Source organism: Eriocheir sinensis, chromosome 58 (genome assembly GCF_024679095.1).
Source record: "Eriocheir sinensis breed Jianghai 21 chromosome 58, ASM2467909v1, whole genome shotgun sequence".
NCBI lineage: Eukaryota > Metazoa > Arthropoda > Malacostraca > Decapoda > Varunidae > Eriocheir > Eriocheir sinensis.
This window is the reverse complement of record NC_066566.1, coordinates 5,972,970-5,985,177: the sequence shown is the minus strand read 5'-3', so window position 1 is coordinate 5,985,177 and position 12,208 is coordinate 5,972,970.

Genomic DNA, 12,208 nt, shown 5'->3' with positions numbered 1-12,208 from the left:
ATGAGGATGTCAGTCACGCCTGGACCACTTTATCAAACATATGAATATATTCATTTATTGTGACTTTGAAGTGGAGGGGAGTGATGGCAGCGCAAAGGCCTCATGATCACACGCCAGTAAAAGCCTCCAACACAGTGATTTACTTTCGCTGTGACTCGCCATATAGCACCCAGCTCTGCCGGTGCCCTTCAGAGGAGGACGCGCACACCAACCCATGAACAGGAGTGACCATAGACGCTACACTGTCATTAAACAAGAGAACCGTAATAAACCCTGTCGTTATATGCACATTATGGCGCGCACACACACACACACACACACACACACACACACACACACACACACACACACACACACACACGGACAGATTAATAAAAAAATATAAAAAAACAACCCTGTCAACTAATAAATCATCACGACAGATTAGCGAACGGATCCTTGTAATTTTCGTGCGAGCAATATTTCATCGGCGGCTCAGATCAACCTTCCATCGCTTTGTTATTCATGGCCATTCACGGGGAACACGGAAAACATGGACGGTGTTTGGAGTGAGTGAGTGAGTGAGTGAGTCATTCAGTCAGTCAGTCAGTCAGTCAGTCAGTCAGTCAGTCAGTCAGTCAGTCAGTCTCTCTCTCTCTCTCTCTCTCTCTCTCTCTCTCTCTCTCTCTCTCTCTCTCTCTCTCTCTCTCTCTCTCTCTCTCTCTCTCTCTCTCTCTCTCTCTCTCTCTCTCTCTCTCTCTCTCTCTCTCTCTCTGTGTGTGTGTGTGTGTGTGTGTGTGTGTAAGGATCAGAAAGGGCTGCTCCTCCTACGCCGCCTCCCCACGTCCTCGCGCAGCTCATGACTCATCCCTCCTCGATGCGGGGCGCGTCGGGGCCGGCGGGTGCAGGAGGGAGGCGGGGGGCGGGGGGCGGGGGGCGGGGGGCCGTTGGATACACTCGTGACAAATTAGATCATTTTATCTCCCGCTGATGAAACAAATACCATTATCGCCGAGGTGTCGCGCGGGCCGCCGAGACTTGACGCTGATGAAACACTCCATATAGGCGCCTCCACGAATTTTGAAGATGGATGATGGACGCCCATTACTAAGATGGGGTAAATAGGAAAAAGTGCCTCCCTCACCCCACCTCGAGCAGCTCCCTCGCTTCCCACTGTGGACGCGGAGGGTGGCTGAGGAGAAATTTGAGTCAACATTGTTTGAGGCGCAAAAATAAAACAAGACAAAGGAGGCCAACGAAGGTCAACGTTGAATATTACGACATCAAATATAAATTATCTCTGTGCAGACTTGTCATCAAAACAACAGATGAACAGGCCATTTATAAACAAGCTTCATTCTTTCACTGTCAAACAAAGGAGCAGCCATCATTCACTGCATGTATTTTCTGCTCCATATATGTTAGATTCCTTCAAGTAAAGAACATCGAAACCTCTTAAGCAATACCAAATCATAGTTGTCAGCTACTCGTCTCTTTTTACATGGAATCTTTGCCCGTGAGCACTAGAATACATATATTGTAAACAACATATACTGGTTCTCACACCAGCATGTCCATGACTCACGCCGTCACTGTGTTTACGTAACGTTACATATTTTTCGAGGCAGTGAGCAGCGGCGCGGAAACGGTCTCCGGAGATGTCGCGCTGACAGGCGGCGCTGAGAGGCCAGACGTGCCAAGCCTTCAGAGGATCCTCGCCGCCACCCATCACCGCGTGCTCTCCCTCTGTTTTCAGTACGCAGGCCGGTGTCTGTGCTGGGGCGCTCCCCGAATCTCAACACGTGTCTGTTTTTACAATTTCGATGGACCTTGTTGCGATTCAAAACAAGACGACGATTTTTCGAGCACTATCACATTTCATTGTATAATATTTTCATCGAGAAAAATAATCCCGTAAATAACTGCTCCCACACAGGAGACAAAAAAAAAAATCGAAAACCTGATTGATTTAGGCTGGAGAATATTTTAATATTCCTATTCTGAGAGCCTTCAAGCCGTAAGAAAAGAAACAAAAGGGAGGCTGCTCCAGACCTTACCAATGAAAGGGATGGAAGAACAAAGCTGCAACTTAACTCGTGCATGAAAGTTTGGACAACTCAAGGATGCGCTAGAGAAAAAAAAAGTCGAGTGCAACAGGACAAAAGGATAAAATTATTAACCAAAGCACTCCAATACTTTATGCCAATTTCCTCCATGAAATCAGGTTCATGTTCTGCTGACAAAAATTTCTTTAACTGGTCGGATTGAGATGAACGTTTTATTTATTCACTTTTTTATTACTATAATGAACAAACAAGGAAAGAATAATCAAGGGATTACGGGTCGAAGTTTTCGATAACTACTACAGTCACATTACCCTTAACATGCGATAACTTGTCTAAGGCTGACTAATTATGTCACTAAAAGGCAAAGGAGTGTTAGCTGTTTCAATCGCCCCCCCATGCAAGGTAAATGCTGCCATAAGTGACAGCATCCAGCGAGAAATTATGGCTGTTGAAAGGCATGAGCTACCTCCTTGTTGCTTCGCTCCGTTTCTTTGCTAAGTGTTACTGCAGCAAAAGATAAAATTTAAAGGAATTTTTTTATTCTACCACACGACATTGCTGGTAACATATAATATCGTAATGGATGTAACTTTAACCCCACAAACACACACACACACACACACACACACACACACACACACACACACACACACACACACACACACACACACACACACAGGGCGGATGGGCATAAGACTAAGCAAAGCTCACAACCCAACAAGCCTGGAGGGAGGTCTGCTCAGCTACAAACTTGGGCCTCAACTTCCCTTCCTTACATTCTGCCCCAGCAAGCCGTTTCCTGCGGCCCCAAAACTGTCTCCTCGCCGCTCCCTCGCCCCGGGCACCACCACTTTCACCTCCTTCACGCTGTTTCACTGGAATCAATAGTCCAGATCCCTAAGCACCCTTACCACCTCCCCTGCCTAAGCCTCTCCCTAGATCCCCTAACTCTGGCCCCTCACCGTCCCTTCGTTTCCATTCCTCCCTCCCTTTCTAGGTACCAGTACTCTACACGCCCCTCTCTAGGCACCCAAGCCCTTTCTGACTCCACATTCCTTAATACCCCCCCCCCCATCCAGCCCACTACCCTTCCTCCCTTTCCATGCACTCCCCCTGCCCCTCCCGACGCTCTCTCCCCCCCGCCCCTTCCTCGGCACATCAGTCACATGTAAATCAGGATCACCTCGCTTTAGGTACAAGTTCCACGACATGTTTGTACGATTCCTCGGTCAAAGGAAACTTGGGTGCTGTGTTTCTGGTCTGCTTGTGGTTTGTGGCGACTACTGTTGTGCTGTCCACCTCATCCTGACCCCACAGACTTTTCTGCCATGTATAATTTCACTGTTGGAGCCTCCGCGGGTTACGCAGATTTTTCTCTCTATTTATTTGTCTGTTTCCTCTACTTTTTTTCAGACTTTAGGCCGTTCCGTGTTGCCCCCTGTGTGTGTGTGTGTGTGTGTGTGTGTGTGTGTGTGTGTGTGTGTGTGTGTGTGTGTGTGTTATTTAGTACGTATCCTCTCATATTCAATTCACATTTCTATAACCTTCAACCTTTCACCCTACCCGCCATCCCTCGTCACTTTCCTACACATTTCATGCGATGTAGAGTTTAGTGTATCCTCCTCACTTTCACGTTCAATTCGATCCCGACAATCCAGCCACTCTATCCAGCACCAACCGCCACCCTGTTACCTATCCACCGCCCACCAAACCTTTACTTCCATGGTTATCTTATTCTACCCCAAGGGCGTCTTCCTTGGGCCTACTTTACAATAAAATCCATCTGCCATCTGTCTCTGTCGCTCTTACCCCTTATCAACTTCACTCAACTTCTCTCAGACTCCCGAACTCCTTAACCCTCACCATTCTTTACTCCATCCACTACTTTCATCATCCCTCACTTCATCCTCTACCCTCACCATCCATCACCCTCGTCTTCCATTGGCCGTGCGCAGAGTACGAAAAATATTCCGGGGAGTAGCAAAGAGTTCGTTTCAAATCTCCATTCACCTTATCTTGACTGTCTGAGCGGTCATTTAAAAGCTCATGACTTTAAATCAGCTCCATCAATGCCGAGGCGAAAGTTTATAGCGGACGGAACGGGGAAAGCGCCGCGCAAAATAAACAAATCAGCCGCTTCATTTCCCCGCCAGAGACCCCGAGTTCAGTGCAGCGCCGCCACGCCGCTCCGGACGCCGCTCTCACAATCGCATCAAATTATAAGCTACCATTGGCGGCCCTGGGAAAAACGTACAGAAGGTTTCGAGAAGCGCATATATACGCCGCGTGGGGCCAAATTGCTGCCGCGCAGATCAACTCAACGACAAATGTATCGATGCATATTTCACGGGGTAATTTAGCGACATTAATATTTCCGCAACGTATAACTGTATATCGTCTTAGGTTTCTTCCATTTTTTGTATTAAAATAATTCCTTGATGGGTTTCCTTGCCCCCGACCCCGACCCATCCAACCCAGACCTGCCCAGCCCACTCCACTCTGCTAGTCCCGTCCAGCCCTACACCGCCCAGCCCAACTCGATCCCGCCCTCCCTCTTCCACCACACCGCACAACCCCACTCCATCTTACCCTCGCTCCTGCTCCATACCACCCAACCCCACTCCATCCCGCCCTCCCTCTCCCCTCCGCTCCATCCACTCCCCCCCGGCAGCCCCCAGGCACGACTGTGTGATGCTCGTGAACAATATTCAGCATGTAAGCGGAATCCCCCCAACGTATATTTATTTACAGACAAAAAAATATCATACAGAATATTTCAACTCTGAACAATATATTCTTTTCGTTTCGCGTATTCCGCTGTAACCTTTTTTTTGTACAATGGTTTACCAACATTAAATTACAGACTTTTATACATGACAGACTCGAAATTGTTTAATATCACGACACAAGGAAACACAACACGCTGACAGCCCCACCGTGCGGAGTACCGGCGGCCCACCACTAACCGCTGACCCCGCCGTGCCCTGACCTGACCCAGCGGGAGAATGTTGCCTGACCCCGAGATTACCGGCGACACACACACACACACACACACACACACACACACACACACACACACACACACACTCACTCACTCACACTCTCTATCTCTATACATCTATCACACACACGCGCACACACACACACACACACACACACACACACACCGTTCATCACCGCATGTCCATATAGCGTGTCTCCTGGAGTACTAGAGTGATTCCCTTCCCATATATATACAAAAAGGCCCCCGAGGTTTGTGTTGATTACCGGCCGCTGCATTAACACGCCGCGAAACCAAAGAATATATAAAAACCGGCCGCGACATTCTCCAAACATATCGGTATTTCCTTTGTTCATTTTCTAGGCAAGGAGACGTCTTTAAACTGCCCGAGACGTAACTCTTAGGTGGTGCCAAAGTCCTTCATTTGTATAATTTATCTCACCTTTCCCGTACCCAACCAATGAAAATAAGCACACCTGGACGGCGCTCCTGAGGTGCCGCAAGGCGCTCGTCATCTTCCTTCGGCACAAAACTTCCTTCGCCGCCGCCACCTCCGTATTTTCTCATTACTTCCCTAAAGGTTAAATACCATTAACTTATATCACCAAATGAGATCAAGTTAAGCCATTTTCACAATTCACGGAAAATTTTCTCGTTTTAAGAAATTACTGCCGGAGAGAAAATTGCCGAACTTCCGACCTTTGGGAATTTACAACACTTGTTGAGACTGTCTTCAGCAGCGGTAATGAAGTCGCCAGGTGAGAGGTGAGGAAGATCCCCCACACCCGCTCCTCATCTTTTTCCTCCCCTTTCCCGCCACTGCCGGCGTCCGTTGTGTTTGATCCCTCCTCCTCCTCCTCTACCCTTTCCATTCTCATTTCCCCCGCCTCACCAAAGACTGATCTTTGTGGAACGTCATTAGTGAATCTGAATTTTTTGCAGTTTATTTGAACTCCTGTCACAAAGCCACGACCTGAGCCATTAAAAATACTTCCTATACGCGTACAGTGGGCGTTTGATTTACTCAAAGCCTTTGAGGCACCTCGCCCAATGCCTTACTAAAGGAGATCTACATGATGTGATGATATTCGCCAATATCTGCTGCTTCGTTTTTTTTGTGTGTAAAATGGCAAACTTTCATTAAGACACGACTTACTCTAAATAAATCAATGCTGGAAGCCATTGATTAAATCATGTTTACCTAGATGGTCACGACCATTTCTAGTTATTTTAGACTCGAAGAGTATTTGTACAACCGACGACCTCTCAACTATCATTTCATTTCCCTCTCTCTCTATCTAGCTATGTATATCTCTTACTACTTTCTCGTACAGCCTACTGTGTGGGGGGCGATGAGGGTGCGTTAAGCCCATCAAATGTACCAAGAAAGAATGGGCCCAAGCTGTGCCCCCTCCCTCCATCCCACCCTGGCAAGGCGCACTCAGGCAGGTGTGTTGAGGGTGCAGGTGTCCCTGCTGGCCCAGTAGGTGGTGGGGGCGCCATTAGGCGATCGGCCGCCAGCGCCACCACCTCTGGCCGTCAGGTGGACCACAAGGAAAAAATATAACTTTATCCTCAAAGTTAAGAAAACTCTTGCCAATTTTCATTTCAATTTGCAGTTTCGAAACTTCTAAGGTAGAAACAAAATTGGAGTTTTAAATCCTTTTCGACTATCACGAAGGCTTGTTGTTTGAAAGTCAGGGGAATATTGCACGAGGGCCCGCCACGAACGCCTCTGCGTCAACCATGAGTAGTGCAAAGAAGGTTGAATGCTGAACCACTAGCACACACTGCCGCTGCATCCACGGCGACGCCCGTCGCCGACTGGTACTCACTGACTACGAGGCTGCTCTACATGACGAGACAACAGACCCCTCACTCCCTTATTACCCCTTTCCAAACTCGGTCTGATCCTAAACTGTCCAGAGGAAGGAATAAAGTACCCTACTCAGCTAAGCAAAAGTGTGAAGACGACAATATAAACCCATTTCTAGTGCATCACCTCTGACAACAAGCAATCCCTTCAGGACATAAATTGTTGACTCCAATCCTCTCCCTCCGTCCATATCCCTCTCCGGTCACTCATCTCTGTACACGACCAGCCTTCTCCTGCCCTTCACCTCCGCCCACAAGCAATTCTCTAAAGCCCTACATCCTGGTCAACAATTTGCCTTCCCCTTCTCTACCACCGCCCACACCCAGCACTCTCCAGCTCCTCGTCTCCACTCACACTTCGTTCTGTCAGGCCACACTCCCAGCCCCAAGAAGTCGTTTCCAAATGCTTACCCCAACCCACACCCAACCTCTCCCAGGCCTCTCACAGTCGCCTACATGCAGCCTTCCCTTGCTCCTCACCATGTTCCAAGCCAAGTCCTCTCCAGTCCTTCACAGCCACCCACACTCAGCCCGCCCCTGCCTCTCTCTGCCGCCCACTCATGGAAGAGGCACACACAGTAACAAATCCTTTAACAATCTCTAGCGTTAGTCCATCAGGCCAGAGCCTCCCGCATGACGGAACTGTCTAAAAGTCTTCTGGTTTTCAAAGTTGTAACCAGCAATTACCAAAAACACATGAAAACTGAAGATAATTCGTTGATGATTGTTCGGTAATTATGAAGTAATTCACCCACAGGCTCGCCTCATCCTAATACCCCTTCCCTTCCCTTCCCTTCCCCTTCCCATGACCCATTCAAACTCCCCCTTCCCCGTGCCGGCCTGCCTGGATACCATTCCCCTTCCTGGCTCGGCGCTCGTAACTTTTTCACCGGCTCCTTTATACTCCCGCTCGACCTGCTGCCCAACTCCATCCACCTCTCTGCTGCTCGTTCCCTCCCTCCCTCGGCCCTCCTCTTGCCTTCACCTCGACACTCTTCCCTTACCTCCACAACCTCCACGCGCCCCCCTTGCCTCCACCTCCACCTCCACCCGACCCCATGCCTCCACCTCCACCTCCACCCGACCCCCTGCCTCCACCTCCACCTCCACCCGACCCCTTGCCTCCACCTCAACGCGCTTCCCTAGCTTCCTCTTCCTCCTCCTCCTCTTGGTCCTGTTCCTCGTCCTGTTCCTGATGCTGCTTCTACTTTTCCTTTCCCTCATACTCATACTTCTCCTCCTCCTCCTCCTCCTCCTCCTTCTCCTCCTCCTTCCCCCCTCCCCACAAAGCGGACTAATGCCTCGGGAGTTTCTAACAATACCCATAAACGTTTTAAGCACTTCATTAAAAGACCGGAAACACGAATGAATTATACCACAAGCTTCTTACATAAATTTGGTTTCTTATTCAGTGCTCTTAATTCCAGACTTCAGACATGAGCGAAGGATTCATTAAATTATTCCTCCTGCATTTGTGGTTCCTGCCAGGCCTCCACCGGCAGTCATTAGGGAGGATGATGCAAAATATTTTCATTCCAATCTTGAAAACTTTTCGGCTTTTCATTTCTCGTGGAAATATTTAGGTCTTAAGCCGAGCGACTCATTTAGGACTTTGTTTAGGATTAATGGTGGTCTGGAGGAGCGGCGGGGCCATTATCGCGGCGGGCATTGAGGGCGCGGCCGCTGCGCATCGGGCGGCACACACGGCGGCTGAAAGCGGCCCTGATTGGTGTCTCAGACTGAATGGAAAACATCAAACGGCCCGCGGCGAGGCCCTGTCAGGGGAGCGCCGCAGGCCGGGACGGGGGCTAGGCGGGGCGGCGAGGCCCGCTCCGCCGCGACGGCCCAAAACAGGTCAAAGTTCAAATTCACTTTAAAGGTCAAGTTTAGTGTATATAGATATTGATATTGAACCTAATGCACCTTTTTCTTTTATATCTTATTTTCGTGTGTGTGTGTGTGTGTGTGTGTGTGTGTGTGTGTGTGACCATCCATCGTCTGAAAGGCTGGTTGTACAATTAGAAAAAAGACAAGACGTCACTCGAACAAAGACTACGCGCGCAGAGGTGAACGAAGCCTCACTCTTTATGAACAAAGTTTGAAATTGGCTCCCCAGAAGTTTTTATGGACGCTTAACAGTGAAACGTCTTCCTGTGCAACGCAAGAAACAGTTCACGGCCCCTCCGCGGCCCTCACAACACCTCCTTACCGCCGCCCCGCGGACGCCAAGGCCATGAACACGCCCCTGCTGCGCCGCCCGCCGCCGCCCCGCCACTGTTCACTTCGCCGTAAATCATCACCACATTCCAGAACGAAACGAAAATGCCAACACAACAAAATCGATGTGACTTTTTTTAGTAAAGTTCAAAGTGGACTGGACGGAAAGAAACCTAATCAAATTATCCCGGACAAAAAGGGTGAGTTGTTGCAAAGTCCGGTGAAGTAATTGTTTCCTGCAGCGGTGCCGAGGTGGCCCGGACACACGCCATCCGGCTCTTTAGGCAGCAATAAAACACAAAGAAAACAATGGAAACCGAGACACCGGCGCTGGGCGGCGACTTACGAGGCTGATGGGCCTTTCTCGGTGCTTGTGTTCACTCCCTCAAGGGAAAGACTTCCCGTCCCTGCAGGCCTGCGAGACGTGAAGGACTTCAGGGCCAGGCGCATGCGTTCATGCACGCACGCATGAATGCGCTGATAAAAAAAAAAAAAACGCATATCAGGACATCTCTCCTCCCGAAATTGACCTCTCTTTCGGCTACTCCTCTAACTCTTTTTAGGAGCAGTGTGTGGCGGGCTTTTTCTTCATTATTGTTTTTTTTTACGCCCTTGAACTGTCTCCTTTGCTGAAAAAAAAACATACACACACAAATGCACACACACGCACAAACACACACAAACAAACACAAATACAACAGGATAACCCACACAAAAAAGCGCACACACACAAAAGCACAAACACACAAATACAAACACACATTATATATATATATATATATATATATATATATATATATATATATATATATATATATATATATATATATATATATATATATATATATATATATATATATATATATATATATATATATATATATATATATATATATATATATATATATATATATATATATATATATATATATATATATATATATATATATATATATATATATATATATATATATATATATATATATATACATATATATATTGTGTGTGTGTGTGTGTGTGAGTGTGTGTGTGTGCTGCCTATAGCGCCGGTAGGCTTTCTTACGGGTCCTCTTGGACGGCCCCTGTCCGTTAGTGGCGCAGGCTATTTTTATTTTATTTATAGTGTCTGCTGTAACACATGACTCTTGCTTGGCCCATGCTGTTCCCTTGTGCTCCTCTTTATCGAAGTCGCTGAAGCTGAGGTTGACTGAAGATCCGGACAGCATGTGGATATTCCTCCGCCATTCGGCGATGACTTGAAAATTCACCGTTTTTCGTTGGGACTCGAACCTAAAGTCCACGCTAGGTCATTGGGCTTACCATGCCCGCACGCTAACCACTCGGCCACCGCCTTCCCCCCAAACACACACACACACACACACACACACACACACACACACACACACACACACACACACACACACACACGGAAAACCAACATCCTATAGCCCAGTCGTGAAAAATAGTCTTCATGCACTTTTCTCCGCGTTCCGACGTGCTGACGTGGTGGCCAGTGAGCAGGGTCATGCGAGGCGGCCTTGCTTGCCCTGCCATCAGCCGCCCTTCCTTCCCTCCCACACAAAACACAAAGAAAAATGGCCCCGCCTCGTCAACAATCGACCCACCATCGAGCGGGGGTGCCGGGCCGCCAGCCACACGCGAGGCGGCGGCGGCAGGTTTACTTTCCCCCTTTGGCTCTTGTTACCTGTGATGGCAGGTAATGCCGCAGCGGAGACACCCTGATGTTCACCTGTCCTGTGGCTCCTCGCTCCCCTGTCCGAATTACCTGCTGGTCACGCCCACCTGAGCACCGGTCAGGCAGCCTTGCCTTGTATCAGGCTGTCCGTACCTCGTTCTGCAGCTCACAAACCATGCATGTACACAAAGTTTATGTACAATACATATGTAATTATATGATGTAGTTCTATCCCTCATAAGTTTTGACATCGACCGGCCATTGCCTCTTTCGGCTAGTCAAAAACCTTTGTGAGAATATTAATTCATACAAAATCTTAGGGGTCACTATCTTCCACTTTTCCTTACCTAAAAATGACTCATTATTATGGCGGCCACAAAAATATCATATTTCCGTAGTCTTCGGGCAAATTCCAACAAGTTTCACATATTCTAAATTTCCCAACGTGACCTTCAAGATTTTCGGGAAAAGGCGGAGAGGCCGCGCCGGATCCTGGCCGGGCGGGTGGCCGAGGAGGGTTCGCGTGGTGGCGATACACAATTATGGTCATTTCTTCCTCAAAAGTCAAATATTTCTTTTCGTAATCATGCACACCACACTACCTGACGTACCTTCGCCATTAGCTCTCCTTTGGTAAGAAAGAGCGACGCCACGAACATTAGAACACTGACGTGCATATATTTGCCTTCTAATTAATTTTCTCTTAAACACGATTTAAAGCATTAAAACTCTTTCCATATCTTATGTAGCGACAAGTCATGACAACATCCTTGAAAACCGTATAACGTCATGTTGACAGAAGTGGGAATGTGGCTACTGCTAAATCCACTAAAACCATGTACACTCCTTTAACGACGCACCATGACCACATGCTTCAAACAGCCTGAAGCCTTACTGGCAGTAAGGGAATGTAGCCGCTACCAAGGTCGCTGCCAAGAGCCGCCAGCCAGGACGGTGCCTTCAATCACCCGGCCTCCACCTCAGGTCTCGAGGCACCATTGGGCTACCGCCTTAGTTGGCAATAAACACACCTTGACTCACACCCTCTTGCAAAGAGGACTCCAGGGGCTTGTGGAGGGCAGGGAGACGCCGCCCAGGGAACCCTCCTTCGCCTTTAGTGGCAAGTGAGGCAAGTGAGGGTCCAAAGAGTTGCAGGAGGAAGGACTAAGTGGACCTCCTTCCTGCCCCAAGCTACATCATCAAGAGAGCTGAGGTGTTTGCTAGAGAAACCACTAAGTGAACCCTTTTTCCTCATTCAAGTATCAGAATTTTGAAAGCTTAAATGTTTACAGAACGAAACACTAAGTGGACCCCTTCTTTTCACCTCAAAATCAAGAAAGTTGAAGTGTTTAACTAAGTGGACCCCTTCCCTTC